Genomic DNA, 11,265 nt, shown 5'->3' with positions numbered 1-11,265 from the left:
TGACATGTCATTTTTTATTATATGATAACAGGGTTGAGTTATTATACAAAGGTAAAAAAAATAAAAAGTGTGAGAAGACATGGTTAATTGATATATCTCAAGTATGGACCAAAGAAAAAATAGTATAAAGGTAATTGTACATATTTTATCTCTTCACATGCAAGTCACATGTTAATTCCCTCATCATTTTTAAACGCCTATAACTTTTGCATATGATATTTTTTTAAAATAAAATTTACCATAATAACAAATGTTTTATTATCTTTAATATGAGTATGATTTTGTTATATAAAAATAATAAAAAAATTTACGTCATTGTGTCTTTTTGCTTACCATTGTGTCTTTTTTCGTCATTGTGTCTTTCTGTTTGTCAATGTGTTTTTTCGCCATTATGTCTTTCAACTAATCATTGTTTTTTTTAAATACCAATAACACTATTGTGTAATAATTTGTAAATATAATGAAAAATACCAACAACTTATGTGACATTTGTCGTTTTTTATTCGTATTCATATTTGTATTCGTATTCATTAAACCGACCTGTTGTGTCGTTTGTAATCTTATTTGTCGTTTATCATTTAATATTATTTATGACGATTTATAGTTATTATTCGTTCATTTCCTCTTTGTTTTGTTTATATAACGAATCTCCGGGATTTAAAGTTTAATAAAATAATCAAGTTTCAAATTATCGGGTATAATATGTTTAATATATAAATTTATAACTTCTTATTTCATTTATATAACATCTTAAAGTACAAGGTTTAAAATATAAATAGAATATAAATTCAGTTTTAATATATTGAAAGTATAGGGGTCATTGTGTAAATATGAATTAAAAATATAATATAATAATAATATTAATAACTAACCCAACCCACCAGTCCCATTTTCCCGGTCCCTTTTATCTCTTTTTTCTGGCCAGCGATGCAAATTATTTCGGCGATATATTAATTTATGTTAAACTCGTTCTTTGACCCAAATAATTAGTATTACGCGTTTTTTCACTAATTAGTGCTGTAATCAAGCTAATTAATTTGTAATAACAAACTTTAATGGCTGATTATAATCCGGAACCGCCAGATATTATTCAAAACGCAATAACGATCATTAACTATTATGCGCTCCTAATGCTAGTATAAATAGGACCCAAACCAAAGTCTAAACTTGTTCACAACATCATTTTACACAAAACCACACTTTAAAATCTAGTAATCTTCCGTTCAAGTTTAACTCTGGCCAAACTCCGTTCACCCTCTTTCCAGCACCATTCCAGGTAAACTTTATAAGCCGCAAATCAAAACCCCTAAACTATTTTGATCAAACATGGAACGGATTAAGCAATTTGAATCCAAGGGTCTATTAGTGTAGAAGATGAAGTTTTTAATATTGCTTATATATATATTATTTTTCAGTAATAAAATAAGTATTAGAGCTGGTCCAATGGATGGGTCTGGTCATTCTAAATGCGAGGATCTGGTTTCAAGCCCGGTCGGTGCACTTTTTATTTTATAATTTTTATAACCCTTTTATTTATTACTAAAAATCAGTTAAAATTAATAAAGATTATAAAAAAATCAAATAAGATTATTTTAAGTTAGATAAAAACTTTTATAAATTATTTTTCACCTAAACACCAGCTTTTATACTTTCCGTTAAGTTTTCGTAAAAACCCAATTTAATATTATATTCTTTAATTAATATCATTTGTTAAATTTTAACGCTGATAAGTTAGTTCTGGTTTAACAGTCGGTTTTTTGTATTCACTTTTGGTCAGTCGACTTCAATATTTTCAAACTGTGTACAACTGGACCAGGCAATAAAATTTTTAGTATATTTTAGTGTTCTTAACTATTTTATATTGCAATTATTTGATTATTTATTTTTGTATTCGTTTTGATAAATTACGAAACTGATTTTTGTTTCCAATTTGGTTTTCATCATTTTTATACAAGTTATTTTATGATGGAAACGTGAGCAACAAATGTTTATACAAGTTTTTCATAACTTGTTTTATGCTTTGACAACTCTTTCTATTTATTATTTTATAAAATTTATATAATGTCTCAAAAAACCCAAACCATGGCCCGCACACGACTCGTTTACCTAAATGGGTATGGAGTTCTACGTAAACTAACCCGAAAGATGCATATTTAGATTAACGGAATTTGAAAAAAAGGCTTGCATGAACTTAGGAGATTATACCTTTTGTGATTGTTTCTTTTTATGATTGTGATATGGTATGATCATATGAGCCATATTGTGATTGTTCCCTTCATTCGCCTCCAGGGCTTGAAAATTGTGAGGCTCACGCGATCATGGGTTCTTGTGTAACATCCCGAAGTCTCAAAGAATAATATTTAAATATATAATTTATTTATGGCATAATAGTTGCTCGGATAAATAGAGAAATAATAAATTAATAAAATAATAGATAAAAGAAAGTCCATGAAATTATAAACGAGTGTTAATAGTTAATTAATATTAAATATGAAAAGAATTATGGACTTAAGTAATTAGAATGGATCAAGATGGTGGAATGGGTCTTAGGTCCATAGGCTTTGAAGAGTATAAATATCTCCTTAAAACCATCTTAAAACCCTTATCCTCATTTCCATCTTCCATAATCTCTACACACACTCCAAACACACACACCTTCCTTACCATACATAAACGGCCAAGAGAGAAAGAAAGAGATCCGAGATCAAATCAAGCTAACTATTATTAGATTATCTATATATAAGATAGATCCAAGGATTAAAGTCCATAACTAAGCCAAACGAACACGAAAAGGTATGTTCTTGATCCTTAAAGATTACGTTTTCATTAACGTTTGGCCTTGAAACTTAAGACGAGAGTAGATCGGGTATAAACGAACATTAAAGTTGAAAACTTGATGTTAAAATGGAACTTAACGAACTCGTAACTATGAACGGCTCGTTTAAATGAACCCTAGATCTAGTTGAACGTTTAAAGCTTAAAGGTTCGAGCTTTATAATCTTTCGGGTCAAGTTTCAAGCCGAGGTCGACAAAAGAAATGAATACGAGTCGATTCCAAGTTAACTTATGATGTAGTACTAAAAATGAGTAAGTAACATGGCCTAAAATACCCAGCCCGTGGCCTTGAGTGGTCCGAAATCCATCAGCCCAAAACATAACCAATATCCATCTGTTTTCAACCTCACCCCTGTCGCATACAATCACTCACAAGCAGACGTCGATTACAACGGCCTGCCCTTGCATACAATACCTACAAACTCGCATACATTGTAATTCGATTACATTAGACTCGCTTACATCGTCCTATGTACAGCTCGCTTACAATACTCAATATATACATACTCGCTCACAATTGCTGAATTCGCACACACGGCTAGTCGATTACAACTGAGCCTTTCACAAACCTGATTACAATATATATATATACATACTCGCACACAAACAGACTCGATTACAATTATGTAATCGCTTACCTTGCCCACATCGGTTACTTGGTCATCCGATCACAAGGAACCCGATTACCTTCTTAAAATTGATTTTACAATGAAGTTGTCTGTATAATCAGTCAATATCATCATCGATTTGTAATCGATTCTGGGAACTTGATTTCTTGTAGCGGCTGATAGAAAAGAAAAGAAAGAAGAAAATGGTGAAGAAGAAGAAGAACGAGCTGATGGTTTAGAATGAGTAGGTTGGGCCTTGTGTCCTTATTTAATTATTCTATCAATACCCGGCCCAAGAACCGGCCTAAGCCCAAATCCAAATCCAAATCCAAATCCTATTACACTCCCTACACCCGATCACTTATAGTTCGGTTACTATAAACAACTACCCGATTACATTGCGAAGTGAATTGATTACTTATAATCGATCTCGTTGAGCGCCCAAGAATAAGTACTCGTAAGTGTATACCTAAAACTACACTTGGAAGTCCACAAGTAAGGGGTAACCCGAGTGTCCTATACATATACACACATACGTTTAAATGTGAACAAACTTATAAACACATGACGGGAAATCGATAAAGAAAAGACTGAAATAGAAAATATTAAATAAATAAAAGACTAATATCATAAAAGTTAATAAATAAAATAATCTAAGTAAATGTAATCTAAAATGAACCATTGGATTACACCTGACTTAGCCATTTTTCTAAACTAGAATACAATAGAACGAATATTAATATGTGTACCCAATATACAGTTAGCAGGGCACAATTAAAGAAGGGAATTATAATAAACGGAGAAAGAAACAGGATCCACGTGAGTTTCTAGCCCCTTTCCTTGTTATGTTTTCGGGGCTGTGTGCATACTCGATGTGATAGTTAATACACTTACCTTAAATGGTAAGTGTATGCCATGTATGATATATGTGATAGATACGAATGATTGCTTGTCGGTACGTGAACGATCTTCGGATATTGCACGTACTGTCAGGTTTATAAATAAAGATATGAATATTGTATTTAACGTAAGGATGATGTATGAACGTTATGAAAGAAATCTTGGCGGTACGTGAACGATCTTCGGATATTGCACGTATTGCCAAGGGAGTGATTAGCTCCTTACACTGTTCCTTCTAGGGATAATATATAGAGTTCCTTCTATAGATAATGTATAATGTTCTTCTATGGATAACATAGTGTTCCTTCTATGGATAACATAGTGTTCCTTCTATGGATAGTATAATGTTCCTTCTATGGATAGCATAGTGTTCATTCTATGGATAGCATAGTGTTCCTTATATGGATAGTATAGTGTTCCTTCTATGGAAAGTATATAGGGTGTTCCTTCTATGGATAATATATATATAGAGAGTGTTCATTCTATGGATAATATATGTGTAGAGTGTTCCTTCTATGAAGAATACATATAGTATTGGTAATAGTTATAGTTCTTTTAATAGATATTATGTGACGTTCCTCTTATGGATATTTATACAAAGGTAAAAGTATTAATACGTGTCTTCGGATACGTTAAGAAGTATATAAGAATGAATTGTATGTTGCCCGATTAACTAGAACTCACTCAGCGTAGCTGACTTTTAATATGCACACAGGTATACATGTTAATTTAGAGAGCATGAGGAGGACACATGGCATGGATTGAATGGTTGACATCTGAAGATGGAAGAGAAATGATGATTTAAATAAGATGTTGAATATTATGTTTTAATGAAAAGATCAACTGATTTGTATCGAATGATTAAAGTTAACATTTCCGCGAAAGTTTTAATAAACTCTGATTTGTAGAACTGTGTTTATGAGTAAATCCGACGCTAAAGTAGGGCTACCGGGAACGGGGCCTTACATCTTGTTTTCTTATTTTCATCAACAACTTGAGATCCATTTATCAGGTATAAATTGCAATGCATTGGCTATATGTAACCAACACCATAATTATTATAATCGAACTTAAGGACTTTAAGTGATAAAACTAAATAGATTAGTGGTATAAAACATACTAACCTGATGCATTGCCTCCAACTTGTAAAGTACACTCGACCTCTAATGCCGCCTTCGCATTTTAAGACATGCTTTGCCACATCCATTGGACCACCATATCTTATTGTTGTGGTGGCTACACCGACTTCCGCCGCGGTAGATACACATGAACTTGGGCCTGCAATCTGTACCCAAAAGTTAGATTTTGGTAATGGGATTGATGTCATTGCTTTCGCAAGTTTGCATTACACGGGTGATGACAAATTACCATTTTGCCCCCTGCAACTTTCTTTCGTTTTATATCCCTTTGGTCAAAATAAAGAAATAGTAGTTGCTGATCAAACAATTTCACCAATTGTGTTGTAACACCAATTTGCTTATTTAATAACCCTTACACAAATACTAACCTTTTCAAGATTGATAAACAAATATGTCACAACCCCCGATCCCTGCACTCCGGGAGTGGAGGCGTGAACATTGAGTGGTGGTATCAGTGTTTATTAAAATAAATTTGCAGCGGAATATTTCATCAGGGCCGTAGTTAAGAAAAATGATCAGAGTTATAAAAACACTATGATTCTTATTTCATAAATTGGGATAAAACCCAGTTTTATACAAATATAAGTTTTATAGGGATAAACCCTAATTTACAAAACAAGTTTCTTTATTCTGGTGACAAGCCACTTATTTACATCATTAAGATGTTTTTACATCTGGCTGCTTACAAAAACTGAAAGGTACTTGTCACTCGACCTTACCTATGACTGTGGTCATATTACTTATTGGCTAGCATTTGTCCAATAAGTAACGTGTAATAGCCCAGCAGGAAAGCATTGTATACAAATCCCCACAATACCAGTAGTAATCATCCCGTAAGTCTACGAATACTTAATCACTGTAATGTATTAAAATCCATTGAAAATATTTTTATAAGCATTTAGATTATCTGTCATGAGTGTAATACGTTTAAAAATCATCATGACAGTATTGGAAACCAGTTGTCTCACACAAATGTGAGTTGTACAAAAGCTCGAATGTCTCACCTTTTAAGTTTATAATAAACGAGCGCTTCCTAGTATTAAACACCTAGGTTAATACAATGTAGCATATTTAAATTAGTATAAACCCAATAATTATAACGATAATCACGAGATTAGAAACTTTACACGATGGCACAATGTTTTATCTTGTAAGGCAGAGCTTTCGAATTCGTGTATTAAAGTTTCTATCGATCAGAGATGGTGTTATTACGACTACTCGGGGGTATTATACCAACTCTTAAATATAAGAAAATTTGAGAGAGAGAGAAAATGTGGGACGAGAGAGCGAAGCTTGGATCCCAACCTATTTATAGTTGAAACTGGGTCAGTTCGTGTAGCGTGAACCAACACCATCAGAAACTATAGGGTTGTTGAGTCGACCCTATCTATGCCATGTGTCACTGTTGCGTGACTACCACGTCACGTAGGCGCGTAGCGCAAGGGATTACTTCTCGTAGTGCGAAAGACAAAAAGAGTTTTTGGATAATTATAAGAATTCGTGTATCACGAAGGGACCTGAGTTCATTTCTTCGCGTAGCGCGACAGATAAGTTTTCAAAACCACTAAGGCGGCTCTCGAGCAGCTCGCGGCGATGCGAGCATGCGAAGTGCAAAGTGTGTCATCAAAGCACCACATTGTGCCCATCGCACTTCGCATGTGCCCATGCCGGATCCCGTGCGCGTCGTGTGTTTCGCACCCTCCGCTAGGACTGCTGGGTGTGATTTGTCTTATAAGAAAATTATCATATAAAGTTGTAACATCCGACGTTTTAAATAATATAATAATAAACAAATCATGGTAGGTTTAAAATAGATGGACTTAGAATAGATCATGGACTTGTGATATAATGGGCCTAAAGTCCATAGGCTAAGGGTAAAAATACCCTTAAAACCCTACACCCCCTTCATTTTCCATCCATTCCTCACCTTAGCCTACACACAAAAAAAACACACTTAAGCGAGACACTCTATACACTGCTTAATCTTCTGAACCGAGATCAATCGAAGGTAGAATATTATTTATCTTAGTTGACCCAACACTATAAAACCAGACACCGCAGCACTAGGGCGTCGTTTGAGCTGTTTGAATCTAGATCTTGAACGAATCGGGTGATTAAATGAGCTTAAGGGTCACCTTAGCTTGGATATAGATCAACCGAGTCTACCTTTGTCAAAGACAATCAAATTCTGGCAAAACACGACGACCAACAGCGAAATGCGAAAAACCCCCAAAAACGCGTTAAAAATAACCAGATCTGCTGTTTAGAGCGTATATGTTTATGTGGCGTATATTTTTGCATGTATGCGGTGCATATGTTGTCCAAACATATGCGGCGCATATGTTGCACAACATATGCGGCGCATATGTAGAATTATACGTTGGAGGACTTATATACTGGAAACTTATACGCCAAAAACACATACGGGGCATAAGTGAAATTTCGGATAAAAGAAGGATATGCGGCGTATAAGTACATAAACGCTGAATATGAACTTATGTGGCGTATGAAGTAGCAATCAGTGGAGCGATGAAGTAGCCGGAGTGAAATGGAGGGTTGCCTTAAACGTCGTATTGTACTGGCTGTCGGTAATAGTCATAAATATAGCGGCGTCTCCAAAATTTTATTTAGCGGTGTCTCTAAATAATAGAATTACCATTTTGTCCAACTAAAATGTTTTATAATGTAATATAGATGTAGATATAGATAATCAAACAGAAATGAATTTATGCCGAACGGCTCACTAAGCATTCGGTTTATTTACACTAATGATTTTAAACCCTTAATAAAATGATTGTACATGCTACAAGTTACATAAAATGTGAATCAAGATTGACAACTTGTGCTACTTAAGTAAACAAAATAAAGGCTAACTATGAAGCATCCTTAGATATGCAATAGCTTCAGGATTATAATGCAACATTTCCCTCAACATCTCCTCCCTGATAACATCTTCACTCATACTCTCATCAATATCCAAATTAATCGGCTTACTCGCAGGCGGGTTTCTACTCGGATCAAACAAGCCCTCCATATACGGGTGTTGCAACGCCTCTGTCACCGTTATCCTCTTCATCGGGTCAAAAACAAGCATCCTTTTTAGCAAGTCCAAAGCCAGAGGATCCGCCATCGGGTACAAACATGAAAGGTTCACCCCTCTAGTAAACGGTAGCGTTTTAATAAACCGCCTCGCTTTCACATTATCAATAAATCCAAGATAATGATCGCTTTGACTGCCGAGAATGTTGTTTATTAGTGTTAGTTGGTTGAGACAATCGGTTCCTGGGAAGAGCGGTCTTCGGCCTAGGATTTCAGCAACGATGCAGCCGACTGACCAGACGTCTATCGGGGTTCCATAGTTGTCACAACATACCAGAAGCTCTGGTGCTCGGTACCAACGTGTGATCACGTATTCAGTCATAAACTGTTCACTGCCTTGGCTTGTTCTTTCCAGCCCGAAATCACATATTTTCAGCTCACAATTTGCGTTGATTAAGAGGTTTCCGGGCTTTAGGTCGCGGTGTAGCACGTTAGCAGAGTGAAGGTATCTTACACCTAGAAGCAGCTGGTTAAAAAAAACAAAGTTATCAATTGTTCCGCATAAAACACACAAAAAAAAGAGGAAAACATGCAGGTGGCAAAATAGACTGTCGGTTAACCGGTTATCACAGGTTCAAGTTAGAAACAGGGCTGTAAACGAGCTGAGCCAAGCTATGTCAGGTTGGGCTCGGGCTCAACTCGTTTACATTGTTAAGCTAGAGCTAGCTTGTGGCACGTCAAGTCAGCTCGTTAAAAAGAATTATATACACATCTTAATATACATATAAACCAAAATATTATATTTTTTACAATCACAATTATTTTAAAAAATGACTTCATAATTCCTATATATACAGTGCATATTGTGTTATACTTCTGGGATATAATTGTTACTGTATATATTAAAACTTGCGCCTTAGTTTAAACGAGCCAACAAGACAGCTAAACAAGCTTAACGATCTAGCCAACAAGCTGAGCTTACCTTGGCTCAGGTTCAGCTCTACTCAGCTTGTTTACCAACGATCCAATTTCGAGCGAGCTTTTTTCTAGCTTTATTCGAGCAAGCCATGAGTTTTTTGAACAACCCTAGTCAAATTGGTAATTTTATTCAGTCAAAAAGTTGATTTTTTTTTATTATTTTTTTATTTTATAAATTAGAGTATATTATATAGTATTACAAAGTTACATCACTCAGTAATCTTCTAATTTTGGAAAAGAAAATTGAGGTTTTATGTATTATATATACACTGTGATCCAAGCTTAATTCATTTGACATGTTTCATTTTTAATTATATTTTAACTTCTTTGATTCATAATATATAGGAAAAATTATGACATACCTGATACAAGAAGAACTGGCAGTGATCATTATTAATGGCTGTGGAGACTTAATAATATGATGAAGATCAGTATCCATCAACTCATAAACAAGATAAACATCCTTAAAACTATTCCTAGAAATCGGGAACATAACATCCTTCAACTCGATCAAATTTTTGTGCTTGATATGTCGAAGCAGTTTCAACTCTCGCAACGTTCTTATTGCATCGGTTGGGTTACCAAACACATCATTAATCTTCTTGATAGCAACTTTTTCGTCTGTTTCACGGTTGACTGAAGAACAGACGACGCCATATGCACCTTTACCGATCGGTTTGATTGGTATGTATTTGGTGTCGATTTCAAATATTGTTTGCCACATCGCGTAATAATGTTTTCCCGGTCGTCTGAAGCCGTTTGGCGGTTCAATGTATGTTGCCATGTCTGTTCATTCAAGCAAATAATATGTTGGATAATGGTACATTGTAACAAATTTTATGAATTTAAATTGAGTTTGAGGAAATAAATGTATAATCTGCAAATACCCGCTTGAATTTCAAGCAATAATGTATCAAAATTATGGGAGATAATTTCAGACACGGCCGAAATACAACCCGAAAACGATATGAAAAATATATAGGTTTTGGGTTGGCGTATATAATCCATTTAAAAAACGGGCCGTACACCTCTTTAATTAGACGTGTCATATGGTTGAGTTGTTTATTTTTCGGGTTAACATCAAGTCAACCCGCTAACCCATATATGGCATGTTCAACCCACAACCCACAAACTCGACTAACAGATTTACAATTTTGTTATCACCCGCCACCCCGTTTGACACATTTAGATCAACGAGTTAAACGGGTCGTCTTCGGGTTACACAACTATAAGTGTGTACGGGCTAGAATGGATGTTTTTGACCCGAATTGAAAATAAGGGTCGTATTTGGGTTCAACAATTCAACCCGCCAACCCAACCCAATTAACAGAACAAGTCAAATATTGAAAATAGACGGTTGAATTCAAGAAAATATGTAACCCACTTCAATTAACAAAACCAGATGAAATCAAGAACATATTTCATCAAAAATTCAAAAAAAAAACATGAAAACCCACTTACAATTTCAACCGATTAGTTTATCAAATCTTGCAAACATTCGAATGATATAAACCCAACTAGACAACATAAAGTACATGTGTTCTTGATCTAGTGTAAATATTATTAAAAAGAATCAATACTTACCTGCAACCGATTAATCAATACTTACCTGCAGCAAAATTGGAATGAAAATTGAACAGTTGAAATTAGGCTTGGAGGGATTATTATAATAATAATAGTTGATAATGATGATCAGATATCAAATCCTCAAGAAATCATTGCTGAATTTGAATTGGTTGGTAAGTTCATGCACATACCCCACTTAT

At 34.6% G+C, this 11,265-nt stretch overlaps 1 pseudogene across 1 annotated transcript; it reads right to left on the bottom strand.

The window, feature by feature from the left end:
- Positions 1 to 8,351: 8,351 nt before the first annotated feature.
- Positions 8,352 to 10,295, bottom strand: LOC143619226 (mitogen-activated protein kinase 7 pseudogene; annotated as a pseudogene). Its single transcript, XR_013151156.1, has 2 exons — positions 9,862 to 10,295; positions 8,352 to 9,047 (listed from the first exon to the last, which is right to left on the bottom strand). The product of XR_013151156.1 is annotated as a mitogen-activated protein kinase 7 pseudogene (transcript).
- Positions 10,296 to 11,265: the final 970 nt, after the last annotated feature.

This window comes from Bidens hawaiensis, unplaced genomic scaffold (genome assembly GCF_021521415.1).
Source record: "Bidens hawaiensis isolate Kalapana, Puna unplaced genomic scaffold, B.hawaiensis_p1.1 tig00002423_1, whole genome shotgun sequence".
Lineage (NCBI taxonomy): Eukaryota > Viridiplantae > Streptophyta > Magnoliopsida > Asterales > Asteraceae > Bidens > Bidens hawaiensis.
This window is presented reverse-complemented; position numbering and strand designations above follow the sequence as displayed.